Source organism: Limulus polyphemus, unplaced genomic scaffold, assembly GCF_000517525.1.
Source record: "Limulus polyphemus unplaced genomic scaffold, Limulus_polyphemus-2.1.2 Scaffold2972, whole genome shotgun sequence".
Taxonomy (NCBI): Eukaryota; Metazoa; Arthropoda; class Merostomata; order Xiphosura; family Limulidae; genus Limulus; species Limulus polyphemus.
The window spans coordinates 119,269-129,235 of record NW_013668582.1 but is presented as its reverse complement, the minus strand read 5'-3'; the positions used below and the strand labels follow the sequence as shown (position 1 = coordinate 129,235).

At 35.3% G+C, this 9,967-nt stretch overlaps 1 protein-coding gene across 1 annotated transcript in view; it reads left to right on the top strand.

Moving 5' to 3' along the window:
- Positions 1 to 8,086: 8,086 nt before the first annotated feature.
- The window catches only part of LOC106468344 (zinc transporter ZIP10-like), a 29,046-nt gene continuing 27,165 nt past the window's right edge, over positions 8,087 to 9,967 (top strand). Inside the window, exon 1 of the mRNA XM_022396677.1 lies at positions 8,087 to 8,147. The gene's annotated coding sequence lies outside the window, so the exon portion shown is untranslated. The remainder of the gene's footprint in view (positions 8,148 to 9,967) is intronic.

Genomic DNA, 9,967 nt, shown 5'->3' with positions numbered 1-9,967 from the left:
TCATCTACCATTGAGAGGTATTGTTGTAAAGCTGCACTTTCTGCAAGAAGATCGACAGCTATGTCCTTCAATGGTAGGTCAGGGGATATCCCGAGGTTAGCACCTCCCCCAGGTTTTAATGTGATTGACCAATAGGTGGTGCATGAATATGCTATTATGATATCTTAGTTAACTCTCTCTCCCCTTCTCAAGTTAATGCAATTAGTTTAAAAATTAAAGTCATTTCTTTAAGAAATGGCACTCTCCTAAAGTTTAACAAGTAAAGGTATCTAAATTTTAACAAACATTTTAAGAAGTTCTAAGGAGAGTTTAGAGAGATAATCATAGAGTAAATGTGTAGTCCTTCATCATATACACATATTATTATTTTGATTGTGTTTGTAAGTTAAAATGAAGATTATTTTATTGCGTTTTCGTATATTTATTTCCAGTGTCTTTCTTTCTCACAGGCAATTAATTTCTTGGAAATTCAGTATCACTTCGTAATTTATTTTGCCAATATTCTCGTTATAAAGACAACCTGCCTAATACTATATCTGAAAATAAGTTTAACTTGGTAACAAAACAATGTAGGTAGGAAGGAAATATTGTGGTAAATCTTAATGTGGAATTTTTTGTGTTTTATCCGATGTGTGCGTCCCCCTAATTTAAACTCTTACATATCTAAATTTAAGAAGCTTCATTTGCAAGGAAATGATATTTTCCACAGCTTGAAGGTCTTGTGAACAAGAGAAGTGATGGTCCCGAAAGGGAGATGGTGATCCAAGAGAGTTGTAAAGTCCAGGAGTGCTGCAAAAATCCACGAATTCTTTCTTGTTGCTTTCACAGACTAAGGAAGGAGAACTGTCAGCATATGATGTACCCAGAATGGCTGATAGAGTTCTCCTCCTCAGGATCGATCTCAGTGCAAGGGAAGCACAGATGACTAGTGGAAAGAAACTGGAAGTACACAATTGGTAGATGAAATCCACCAACAGGTGAAACAGCGAGCACCTAATAGTGAGGAACTGTTGTTAGTCTCTCTGGGATAGGAGTTATCCTGCTAGGTTGACCATGTTTCATGGAGAAACCATGAACTTGGTACATAATAGTAACAGCATGAGTATTAATCATGGCTGTCTTGAATTTCAGTTGGAAAGTCTTAGTTTGGCTGAATTCTGCTGGCGATTTTTCATTTTTTTGATGCCTGAAATGAAAAACGAATTGAATTTGATGGCTCATAGGTGGCAACACGTTACTAGACCATTGTTACTGAGAGGTGGCTTCAGATGGTATACCAAGAAAGTTACCAAAGTAATTCATGTGGGAGCCAGAGGCAGTGTGCTATAAGTTGCTATAGTAATGGACAATGTGTAATTGTGATATATGTATATAAATAAATAAGTGTGTGTGATCTTGCATGTATACATGAGCACTAGAAAATGTCATTTATGATTGCTATGTACCACGAATGATTCAATTACACAAAGAATACAACAGTAAACAACATATACATGGCAACAAATGACTTTATCTTGATATAAAGAGTTTGTGATATAATGCTAACTGTGATATTATAATTGGTAGGTATTATTTGAAAATACAGCGTACTTGTTATTTCCATCAACGCTAAAGAGCGAGTGTTTCAATTTTGACATTGAAATGCTTTGCAGAGAGTGAATTTTCATGGAATAGATAAGAGTAAATAATTGTTCATGCTATGTCTGAGAGAAAACTTAGTTTTACTTGATATTTTTTTTCGTAAAGAGTAGTACGACGTGTTTCAGTTGGATCGAATTGAAATATTCACGAGTGTGTGAAATTATCAGAACTTAATGAAATTCAAAGATAGTGACTTAGATATCATAATAAATATATAATTGGTGTACGCAGTGTTTTATTTGGTTATGATACAATATTTTTAGTCACCCAGACTGAAATATTTTAAATAAGCACACAGTTTCACTGAATATTTTTTTGATATTCTTACAGAATAAGTACACTAACTATGCATGAAAATGCAGACTGTAAGTATTCTAGGTGTAGGAGAAACACAATGGTCAGTGGGAAAAGCTGTCTACCTTTCCCAGGTAACATAATCAAGAATGATATTCATTTGGAAACGAGGCTAACAGCGTATAGATTCACCAAGATAAGAATTCCATTTGTACCTACCATTCAACCACTGCAGATCTAAGCGAATATTAATGCTATTTCATATAAAGACATATCAGTCAAATGCTTATAGATTTTTATGCGACTGGACTGTTGAAATTGGCACTAAAAAACATTAGTCCTCGTACATTAGGTGTATTGTGGAAAGCTTGTAGGGAGGAATGGGGTGATTTGGACATGACAGCATTATGCAATGGAAAATACGCTCATGGGTATTGTTGAAATACACGGCCCTCAGATAGAGCATAATTGGACGTATAGTTTTGTTGAATATAGATCGTTAACATTTCTTTTTTCGGTAAAGTCGCAGTAAGAACACTCACATATAATGTGGAGTGTGATTGTGTGGCTTGGGGCAGTAAATGACACCTGTGTGACGTTGCTTGTATTTACTATAAGTTGTGTTACATCTATATGAGAATGGAGTCATATGAAGGCAAATTGGTGAGAAGCTAAACAAAAGCACTTATACAGTGATTTAAAACAGACTGTAGCTGTAGTGTCCGGTTACAGCTTTCAAACCTACTCTATTAACTGAAATGACCAAACATTTTCAACCCTGACTTTTTCTATATATAAAGCAAATTCCTAACCTTATTGGCTAGCTTTTTTTAAAACTGTATCCGCTAGAAAATTCTGTGAAATTAAAGTTTGCACTCCTAATATGGAAGACTATGGGAGCAAATTAAGTCTGACCAAGGCTGAAGAGGAGCATATTCTGTTGGCAGATACCTCTGACATTCAGTCTGGCTATGGGAGCAAATTATAACTGGACAAGGCTGAAGAGAAACATATTCTGTTGGCAGATACATCTGACATTCAGCCTCTCTTGGAAGTTTCTGGAGGCTTATTTCTGGACCCTAAAGACCTGGGGATGTAGCCACTACCATAGGTAAGCCCTCTGCCAGTGTTAGAGCCAGTCAGCACCATTAACACATTAACTGCTCAGCTTGTGCCACCAACGTCACCACTATCAGTGCCACCACCCCACCCCTATATAAAAAAGGAACGCTACTGAAACACCCTTAGTTGCTTTGTTGAAGGTTGTTATGAGTCCAGTAATATCATTACAATAAAATCTGACCCAACCCATGGGATTATAAGATTCTGAAGTTGGAGAAGACCTGAAATCCAGCAGAATACCTAAAAATCCCCAGGAAAAATATTTGGGGCAACAATACTCACATGTAAAATGTCGGAGCATCGACTGTACTATCAATGATGAATCCACCACATCATCTGGAGTTTCTCACATTGTTGCTGACTTTGGTTTCAGCCTTCTACACCCTTTATCAGATCATCAACTAAAAAATGTCACAGCTAAATGAAGAAAAGCGTGGGTCACGTGTCTCGAGGAGGAGAACAAAAGATGAGGCTGGAGTGACATTAACCAACCAAGGATGGTCATAGAACTCCTTCAAGTCAACGAGGAACTGAAAAAAAAAGGTCTAGCAAAAGTAATGGGCATCACTCATCAGACAAAATCTTGCTTCAGAATGTCCATAGCTACCATGGGGAACTTGGTATTGGAGATGAAACATCATGGTCCAGGAGAGTTTCAAAACTCATCAACTAAAAAATGTCACAGCTAAATGAAGAAAAGCGTGGGTCACGTGTCTCGAAGAGGAGAACAAAAGATGAGGCTGGAGTGACATTGGCCAACCAAGGATGGTCATAGGACTCCTTCAAGTCAACGAGGAACTGAAAAAAAAGGTCTAACCAAAGTAATGGGCATCACTCATCAGACAACATCTTGCTTCAGAATGTCCATAGCTACCATGGGGAACTTGCTATTGAAGATGAAACATCATGGTCCAGGAGAGTTTCAAAACTCTCTTTCCTTGTGTTTTGGTAAAACAACTTATTTTTTTCATAATGTAATCATTATACTGTGTAGTTTCATAACACTAAGCAGTTTTACATATTGTGATCATTATAAAGTATAAACTATGTAAATTATTTTAAATGTATTTGCTCTGTTGAAAAGTGTTTTCATATGACTAAATCGGTTTACATATTGTAGTCGATCTAAAAACATGTCGCTGTTGAACTAAAACTGTTTTACGTGTCTTCTTTAAAGTCCAGAAGAAAAAGAGAGATATCTCTAGTTCATATATATGATCGATGTTAAAATATGTTTCAGTTTTATGTTGCATTCCTAAATTATTTTTAATATATTTGTTTGCTTTTCTGACCTACTTGTCATGCTGTGAATCTCGTTTATTCGTCGTAAGGATAAGATACCATCAAAGAACAGTTCATTCATGTGGTTACTTATATATGTATGTACATATAAATAATACAACTTAAATCCTTTATTCTTTATAAACCAGTCAGTTCTAAAAATTCAGGAAACGAGCAGAAGCTGGAAACACTTGAAACGATTTGGCGCTTTTGAAGTTAGCTAGAATTGCAATCCCAAGCTTTGCGATTGTAAAAAAAAAGTAAAAAAAAAGGGGTTGGGGAGGGAGACTAATTTAATAGTAAAGTACGCGTTCCAGAAAAACCAGATTCCAAAAATAACAAAATGTAGGTATATGCACTTTTTATTTTAGAGACTTCGTAAGTGGGAGTAACCTGAAAATTAACTGGTAACCACAATATATGTTTAAATAACAAAAACCAACAACGCAATGTTAAGTATACAAACTTATATACTCACCACGTACACCTACACACTTGATATTAGTAATTGTGATCTGCTGCTGATGCAAAACAAACAAGTCCGAGGAACTTTATGAGGCTTATTTTTCAAGAACATGATTGAGCGTTTTTATAATGTAGGTTTCCTTCGATGTTTGCACCTGTTGAGGCTCTGTCTCCCTTGACGTTATCCCAAGAGGTTTTCTTTTATATGTTTTAGTTTTTGTAGCCAGAACTAGTATGTGTGTTTTGTCATAACAAAGCCACACTGGGCGATCTGCTGTCTCAACCGAGGTAAATCGAACCCCTAATTTTAGCGTTGTAAATTCGAAGACTTACCGCTTCCCCCACCGGGAGACCCAGAACCAATGTGTACTTGCCTGGATAAAGTATTGTTATTACAATTGTTTACAGAAACTTTTCACATTTTATAAGGCATTTGACCACTAGGATTTAAAACAAATATTTTTCGTTGTTTAAAAGATGACCAATGAGCGACTTCTATAAAATAATAAAACAAAAGATTAAAAGAAGATGTTTTTCTGCTACTTCTCTTCTCGATTGAGATCTGCTACCAAAAGATAAGGTAATCGGATTGACGTATATATATACAGCTTATATCGCATCTGTGGCTTTACTTTATATCTTAATGAAAGAATTGCGCTAATTATTGGAAAATAAAGAATTCAGTGAAGTTTTAAAGTTCAGGTGAAAAGAAAGAATTCAGGGAAGTTTGAAAGTTCAGGCGAAAAGAGAGAGAATTCAGGGAAGTTTAAAAAGTTCAGGTGAAAAGAAAGAATTTAGGGAAGTTTGAAAGTTTAGGTGAAAAGAAAGAATTCAGGGAAGTTTGAAAGTTCAGGTGAAAAGAAATAATTCAGGGAAGTTTGAAAGTTCAGGCGAAAAGAGAGAGAATTCAGGGAAGTTTAAAAAGTTCAGGTGAAAAGAAAGAATTTAGGGAAGTTTGAAAGTTCAGGTGAAAAGAAAGAATTCAGGGAAGTTTGAAAGTTTAGGTGAGCTCTACGCACGTATCTATTTCCTGTTTATTGAAATAATGTGTCTTTGTTATTTTTCTAAGCTAGTGCATTAATAAATAACATAAATCTATTCACACACACACGTGGTCAAAAATAAAAAATCGAAAAGGTAATTAATTTCAAGCATACTTGGTGATTTTTATATGTGTGTGTTTGTGTGAAAACTTGGTTATTTCAGTGTGAAATATATTTCTATTTTTATAGGCAATATTTTGAAGTTTAAAACGATTTTCGGCATCATTATACTCAAAGAGGAGTTTTAGTCACCTAGGTCAGCCATGTGTAGTTAAGAGCACCGTATATTCTCAAAGTCCCTACTCTGTAACACACTATCGAGTCTATATCTATTCAAGCAGTACCGACACACTGTTTTTATTACTGTGTTCAAACGTACCTTGTAAGAAAAAGAGAGCTTCTTCTTTGAAAAGTTATAAATTATAATAAATAAAACCACTGATCTTGTGCATCTCGAGAACAGCAGCTCTACCTGATGTTATTCGATAATTATTATTAACTTCTAATGAATAGTAAGTTAGCTATATAGTTTAGAAATAAACAGTAATTTATAAATTAATCAGACCAGTTCCTATATAACAAACGGACAAGAAATACATAACATCATAAATCGGCAGAGAAAAAAACTAAACTTATTAATAATGTTTGAAAAGGGTTGAATTATCATTTTAGTAACCCGGGTATTAACGTTAATTTTGGCAGAAATAGAAATGTCTCACGCAGTTTGTTCAGCATAAATATTTATGTTAGTCCTAAATACATTTGGTGATCTAAAGATACAGAAATAATGTTATAACTTTAAAAAATCAATAATAGTACGATTAAAAAAATGTGCAAACTCTGCTTCTGTAACAGATTACCACCTTTCCCTTTCAAATTATACGAGTTTTTTTTTTCTTCTTCTTCTTTTTCTGCATCATAAGTAAGTAATATACTTGGTTTTCGAAGGTATATTCACTTACAGAACATGGCCAGGTGGTTAGGGAGCTCGACTCGCAATTTGCGGGTCGTGGGTTCGAATCCCATTCCCACCAAACATGCTCGCCCTTTCAGCCGTGGGGGCGTTATAATGTGACGTTTCAATCCCACTATTCGTTGGTAAAAGAGTATCCCAAGAGTGGTCCATAACTTATTTCTTCTTCCTAAGGCTCTGTCTTCTTTGAGATAAACCCAGAATGTGTTCTATTACTTATTTCTTCCTCCTGAGGCTCTGTCTTTCTTGAGATAAACCTAGAAGGTAGTTCATTACTTATTTGTTACTCCTGAAGCTCTGACTTCCTTGAGATAAACCCAGAAGGTGGTCCATTATTTGTTTCTTCCTCCTGAGGCTCTGTCTTCCTTGAGATAAACCCAGAAGGTGGTCCATTATTTGTTTCTTCCTCCTGAGACTCTGTCTTCCTTGAGATAAACCCAGAAGGTGTCCATTATTTATTTCTTCCTCCTGAGACTCTGTCTTCCTTGAGATAAACCCAGAAGGTGGTCCATTACTTATTTCTTCTTCCTGAGGCTATGTCTTCCTTGAGATAAACCCAGAAGGTGGTCCATTGCTTATTTTTTCCTCCTGAGGCTCTGTCTTCCTTGAGATAAACCAAGAAGGTGGTCCATTATATAAGTTTTAGTTTTTGTAGCCAGATCCAGCGTATACTTGTCTAAATAAAGTATTGTTCTTATTATAATTATTTGTTTTGAATTTCGCCCAAAGCTACACGAGGACTATCAGCGCTAGCCGTCCCTAATTTAGCAGAGTAAGACTAGAGGGAAGGCAGCTAGTCATCACCACCCACCGCCAACTCTTGGGCTACTCTTTTACCAACGAATAGTGGGATTGACCGTCACATTATAACGCCCCCACGGCTGAAAGGGCAAGCATGTTCGGTGTGATGGGGATTTGAACCCGCGACCCACAGATTGCAAGTCGAGCGCCGTAACTACCTGGCTTATTATTATTGCTTACAGAAACTTGTTCGTACTTTATAATTAGGCCCGGCATCGTACTTTATAAGGCATTTGACCGTTGGGATTACAAAAAATATTTTTAATTACTTAAATTATAATAGATAGTGAATCAATGACTCAGATAAGGTCAAATATAAATTTGAAGAAATTTTTCTGATACTTCTCTTCTCGAGTGAAATTTGCCACCAGGAGATGTATGCGTGACGTTATGTATAGGTTTTGTATATCAAAGCTGTTTCTACACTGTATAGTTCAATGAAAGAATTACTGTTGATGAGGTTGAAGATAAATTGTCCTTTATAGAGTATCGAAAAGAGAGAATTCAGGATAGGTCTTATAGTTCAGGTGAGGTCTACCTGTTTATCTTTTTCCAACAATTTATTGAAATACGTCTAGTTATTTTTCTAATTTAGTGTATTAAACAGGAACATAAAATTATTCACACTCGCATAAATATGTGTATGTTTTTAAAAATAACAACTCAAATATTGTGATTCGTGTCCTTGTTGATCTTTTAAAACTTTTCCCCCTCATTCACTCATTTCTTTTTTTTGTCTGTGAAAGTTTTACTACTTTAGGTTTAAAAATGTTTTCAAACACACTACCTTGAAATTATAAAACGACATTCGGCACCAGTTATTATTGAAGAAAGTTTTAGTGACCTAGGATCGGTAACGTGTAATTACACTTACATGACTATATCTTTATATATATATATATATATACAAGCGGTAATAAGGCAATATTTGACTTCTGGTGTTCCAACGAGATTTATACGCTTAATCAAAAATCAAGAATTTATTCTTAAAAAAAATAGAGAAGTATAAATAGTAAAGATTTTGATCTTGAAAATTTCTTGGTGATATTTATTATTAAGCACAAAGCTTCACTGGGGGTATCGAAACCCGGTTTCTAGCGGTATAAGTCTGTAGACATAACGCTGTGCCACTGGAGGGGTGGGGGCATTGATTATTTTAATAAGAACAGGAGCTTTTAATTGTTTGTTTTGCGGAAAATCTGCGCAAAAGTGCTATCTGCGCTAACCGTCCCTAATTTTCAAGTAATAGACTAAATGGAGAGCAAGCAGCCAACAACCCCCACCGCCAACTCTTGGGTTTCACTTTACCAATGATTGACTGTTACATTATAACGCCCTCATGGCTCAGGGCGAGCACTTTCAGTGAGTGGAAACAACAGCTCTACCTGATGTTATTCGATAATTATTATTAACTTCTGATGAATAGTAAGTTAACTCTATAGTTTAGAACTAAACGGTAATTTATAAATTAATAAACCCAATCCTATATATCAAACGAACAAGAAATACATAATAATAAAACTGAATGTTTAGAATGTGTTGAATTATTCTTTGGTTCACTTGCTATTAATGTTAGATCTGGTTGTAATTACAATAACTTGGGAGGTTCCATCAACTTATATATATATACTGATCTAAAATGCAAAAATAATGTTATAGCTTTAAAAAAATCAGTAATAATGGTATTCAAAATTATTTTCTGTTGATTGATACTGGTAATTTAAAGGTTTTCTGACTCGAAAAGTCAGAAATGTATTGTTTGTGAAAGGAATGATTAATAGACAGCTGATAGTACCATTCGAATATACTGACTAGACAGCTGATAGTATCATTAGAATATATTGACTAGACAGCTGATAGTACCATTAGAATATACTGACTAGACAGCTGATAGTACCATTAGAATATATTGACTAGACAGCTGAGAGTACCATTAGAATATACTGACTTGACAGCTGATACTACCATTCGAATATACTGACTTGACAGTTGATAGTACCATTCGAATATACTGACTTGACAGCTGATACTACCATTCGAATATACTGACTTGACAGCTGATACTACCATTCGAATATACTGACTTGACAGCTGATAGTATCATTAGAATATATTGACTAGACAGCTGATAGTACCATTAGAATATACTGACTAGACAGCTGATAGTACCATTAGAATATACTGACTTGACAGCTGATACTACCATTAGAATATACTGACTTGACAGCTGATACTATCATTCGAATATACTGACTTGACAGTTGATAGTACCATTCGAATATACTGACTTCACAGCTGATACTACCATTCGAATATACTGACTTGACAGCTGATAGTACCATTCGAA